A 5,441-nucleotide genomic window follows, 5' to 3' on the forward strand; every position below is an offset into this window, starting at 1 on the left:
CGCCGAGCTGCCAGGTGCCAGGTAAATCTCTGCTTCATCTTGTGCTGTAAAATATATTTAGATCATCGGATCAGGTACATGGCAACTCTTCCAACCTCATCTACTGTATCCGCGGTTCCTGGTTCAGTTAAACCAAGGGCTAAACAGACTATGCCAGCTAAAATGGAGTTCAGTTTAGTTTGGATTGGATTGGAGATTCAGAGCGGAAACAGGCCCTTCGGCTCATCGAGTCTGCGCCGACTAGCGATCCCCGCACACTAACACTATCATAGAGTCATAGAGTGACACAGTGTGGAAACAGGCCCTTCGGCCCATCGAGTCCGTGCTGACTAGCGGCCCCCGCACACTAACACTGTCATAGAGTGACACAGTGTGGAAACAGGCCCAACTTGCCCACACCGACCAACATGTCCCAGCTACACGTCACACCTTCCTGCATATCCCTCCGAACTTGTCCTATCCATGTATCTGTCTAACTGTTTCTTAAACCAGCTTGTTCCATACACCCGCCATCCTTTGTGTGAAAAAGATACCCCTCAGATTCCTATTGAATCTTTTCCCCTTCAACCTTGAACTTATGTCCTCTGGTCCTCGAATCCGCTACTCTGGGCAAGAGAATCCGTATATCCTACGCACACTGGGGGGATAATTTACAAGTATCCCAATTAAACCGAAGTTCTCAGAGAAAACCCACGCAGGTCACGGGGAGAACGTACAAACTCCGTACAGACAGCACCCGTGGTCGGGATCAAACCCGGGTCTCCGGCGCTGCAAGTGCTGCAAGGCAGCAACTCTACCGCTGCACCACCACGCGACTGTTCAGGCCTCAGCTAAATTAGCAGCAATGCATTTCAAAGCATGCTTAGGAAAACAAGTAGATGTTTTAGAAGAATGCTCTGGCTAACTTTGGAGGGCGCGGTGGCAGAGTTGCTGCCGGTTGTTGTTAGAGATGAAACTTATATTAAAACATGCTTCTACCATTCGCTTCACCTTGGGGAAGAAAATAGAGGTTCAAGAATTAAAGAACTTCAAGAGTTAAAGAGTTTCAAGAGAGAATCCTGCATATATTGTGTTACAGTTCTGGACTCCTATAGGGGGGTTGTACGTAAGGTCACCGGGTCATAGGGCTCGACGCACGGAGCAGCTAAATCCAACTGGAAGACATCCGTCACTTCCGGTATATGTTATTAATGCAAGAAACGCGTACTTTCCTACCTGTTAAAAACCACCAAAATGTTGAATTTTTGCGCTGTAAAAAATTGTGGGAGTCGGGGTAAGTGTGAGAGACATGTACCCAACTTTAGAATTCCAAACGTGAAGCGAAATGAAGGTAAAGAGAAGCGAGAACTGAAGGGACAACAGCAGCTAAAGTGCTTGGTAAACATTGAAAATATTGGGAATTATTGCGTTTGCTCACTGCATTTCATCAAGTAAGGCATTATTTGTGTTTTTTTGTGATTCCTTTGTTATCTAAAAATTCTCAGAAGTGATAAATCTGGCTGCAAATTTTTCTTCAGATGCGTTTTCATTTTGTATGTAAAAACCCACGAGAACCATGGGCGATTTAAAAATATTACAGCCAGATTTATCACTTCTGAAACTTTTTAGATGCCAAAGGAATCAAGAAAAAACACAAATAATGCCTTAATTGATGAAATGCAGGGAGCAAACGGCCAATGTTCGCCAAGCACTCTGGCTGTTGTTGTCCCTTCAACTCTCGCTTCTATCTACCGTCATTTCTCCTCACTTTTGGAATTCTGAAGTAGGCTAAATGTCTCACACGCTTATCCCGATTTCCATAATTATTTACAGCGCAAAAATTGACAAATTCAGCGGGTTTTAACGGGCCCGCTACGCTGGAAACAATGGTAAGCGCCTACCTGCAGTTCATCGCGTGTACTCCACTTGGAGTAGCGTAGCAACAGTACGGGTCATGGGTCGTGACCCGACTGCCGTGAAACCTCCCTATACATCAGCGACCCCAGTGCAGGCTTGGCGATCGTTTAGCTGAACACCTCCACTCAGTCAGTCTTCCTAAACCTACCAGATCTCCCGGTTGCCAAACACTTGCCGACCAGCGATCCCTGCACACTAACACTATCCTACACACACATTTTCAATTTTACATTTATACCAAAGCTAATTAACCTACAAACTCTTTGGAGTAGGGGAGGAAGCTGAAGATCTCAGAGAAAACCCACGACGGGTTTACGTACAAACTCCGTACAGACAGCACCCGTGGTCAGGATCGAACCCGGGTCTCTGGCGCCGTGAGGCAGCAACTCTACCGCTGCGCCATGCAATCCAATCATCTAATCTAGTCGCGGGTCGGGGTAGTGGATGAGGTTCCGGCCTCTGGAAACCAACATCAACCCTATGATCAGAAAATGGTCACGGTTTCAACGCCCCTGCCCATTCCCACACTGACCTTTCTGTTCTGGGCCTCCTCCACTGTCAGAGTGAGGCCCAGCGCTAATTGGAGGAACAGCACCTCATATTTCGCTTGGGCAACTTACAACCCAGCGGTATGAACATTGACTTCTCTAACTTCAAGTAACCCTTGCTTTCCCTCTCTCTCCATCCCTCCCCCACCCTAGTCCTCCGACTAGTTTCACTGTCCTCCTGATTAAATATTACTGATTGTACACCTCGTTGTCACCTTCCCTTCAGCTAACAATGAACCTTTCTACATTTCCTTGTCAGCACCTTACCCTTCCATATCTCTAGACTCCCTCTCACCTGACTCTGAAGAAACATCAACCATCCCTTCTAACATGTTGGCCAGGCTCTGTGACTTGGTGTTGGAATGCTGAGATAGATGCCAAGTCTTGCGGAGAGCGCAGTGGAGAATTGCTGGATTATATCCAGCTTCTAGGTGTTGTCAATAAAAAAAGATTAACAAAAAGGGGGGGTGGGGCACGATGGCACGGGGGTGAAGTTGCTGCCTTACAGCACTTGCAGCGCCGGAGACCCGGGTTCGATCCTGACTACGGGTGCTGTCTGTGCGGAGTTTGTCCGTGTTCTCCCTGACCTGCGTGGGCTTTCTCCGAGATCTTCGATTCTCTCCCACACTCCAAAGACGTGCGGGTATGTAGGTTAATTAGATCGGTGTATGTGTAGGTTGTCCCCAGTTTGTGTAGAATGGTGTTAATATGCGGGGATCGCAGGACAGCACGATCTCAGTGGGCCGAAGGGCATGTTTCCACGCTGTATCTCTCCACTAAACTAAAGGGAAGATTAAAAGTGAGAAAATGCCAAGTCATAAAAGGGGCAAGGCACAGGATAGTTTGAAAATACTATCCTTTGAAAAGAGTTTAATATTTTTGATTCGTACGTGTGTCAGAGGTTATGGGGAGAAAGCAGAAGAATGGGGTTCGGAGGGAAAGATAGATCAGCCATGATTCACAGCAAAAGGATTTGAGTATAGGAGCAGGGAGGTTCCACTGCAGTTGTACAGGGTCTTGGTGAGACCACACCTGGAGTATTGCGTACAGTTTTGGTCTCCTAATCTGAGGAAAGACATTCTTGCCATAGAGGGAGTACAGAGAAGGTTCACCAGACTGATTTCTGGGATGTCAGGACTTTCATAAGAAGAAAGACTGGAAAGACTCGGCTTGTACTCGCTAGAATTTAGAAGATTGAGGGGGGATCTTATGGAAACTCTTAAGGGGTTGGACAGGCTAGATGCAGGAAGATTGTTCCCGATGTTGGGGAAGTCCAGAACAAGGGGTCACAGTTTAAGGATAAGGGGAAAATCGTTTAGGACCGAGATGAGAAAAACATTTTTCACGCAGAGAGTGGTGAATCTGTGGAATTCTCTGCCACAGAAGGTAGTTGAGGCCGGTTCATTGGCTATATTTAAGAGGGAGTTAGATGTGGCCCTTGTGGCTAAAGGGATCACGGGGTATGGAGAGAAGGCAGGTACAGGATACTGAGTTGGATGATCAGCCATGATCATATTGAATGGTGGTGCAGGCTCGAAGGGCCGAACGGCCTACTCCTGCACCTATTTTCTACGTTTCTATTTTCCTATTCCACCCCCCACAATTTTGTCCGTGCTCCCCGTACAAACATGTACGTCTTTGGAGTGTGGGAGGGAGCCGGTGCACCCGGAGAAAACCCACGCAGTTTCCTCCCATGCTCCAAAGGATACTGTACTGGATACTGAGTTAGATGATCAGCCATGATCATATTGAATGGTGGTGCAGGCTCGAAGGGCCGAATGGCCTACTGCACCTATTTTCTATGCTTCTATGATTGAATGGTGGAGTAGACTTGATGGGCCGAATGGCATAATTCTACTCCTATCACTTATGACCTTATGACCTATGATCGTCCTTTAGACCTGGGGGAAACAGCGTGGAAACAGGCCCTTCGGCCCATCAAGTCCACACCCTGCCTCCCTCTCTCACTGTAACTCACCTTGCACGAACGATACACAATAATGCAGGGTGCTGAGGTAGAGAAGCCAATTAAACATATCGCCTGGGCAGAAGGTCGTTGTATTTCACAGTGGCTGTGGATCAGCTGTTGGTAGTTGAATCTTCTTCATGTGCAAGGTTAACTTTGGAGCCTTTTATTAGCTGTGGAGAAATGAGATGGGGAGAGGGAGTTTAATGTACATACAGAATAGTGAAAGGACTGGATAGAGTGGATGGGGAGAGGATGTTACCACTAGTGGGAGAGTCTAGGACCAGAGGTCATAGAAACATGGAAACATAGACAATAGGTGCAGGAGTAGGACATTCGGCCCTTCAAACCTGCACCGCCATTCAATATGATCATGCCCGATCATCCAGAATCAGTACCCCGTTCCTGCTTTCTCCCCATATCCCTTGATTATCCCTTGATTCCCTTAGCCCTAAGAGCAAAATCTAACTCTCTCTTGAAAACATCCACAGAGGGCACAGCCTCAGAATTAAAGGACGTTCCTTTCGAAAGGAGATGAGGAGAAATTTCTTTAGTCAGTGGGGGGTGAATCTGTGGAATTATTTGCCACAGACGGCTGTGGAGGCCAAGTCAGTGGATATTTTTAAGGCAGAGATAGATAGATTCTTGATTAGTCCGGGTGTCAAGGGTTATGGGGAGAGTTGGCAGGAGAATGGGGTTAGGAGGGAGAGATAGATCAGCCTTGATTGAATGATGTAGACTTGATGGGCCGAATGGCCTATTTTCTGCTACTATCACTTATGACTTATGACCTTATAGAAACACAGAAACATAGAAACATAGAAAATAGGTGGAGTAGGCCATTCGGCCCTTCAAGCTTGTCAATATGATCATAGCTGATCATCCATCTGCCTTCTCTCCATACCCCCTGATCCCTTTAGCCACAAGGGTCACATCTAACTCCCTCTTAAATATAGCCAATGAACTGACCTCAACTACCTTCTGTGACAGAGAATTCCACAGGTTCACCACTCTCTGTGTCCTAAAAGAAT

The sequence above is a fragment of the Amblyraja radiata genome, chromosome 30 (assembly GCF_010909765.2).
Source record: "Amblyraja radiata isolate CabotCenter1 chromosome 30, sAmbRad1.1.pri, whole genome shotgun sequence".
Lineage (NCBI taxonomy): Eukaryota > Metazoa > Chordata > Chondrichthyes > Rajiformes > Rajidae > Amblyraja > Amblyraja radiata.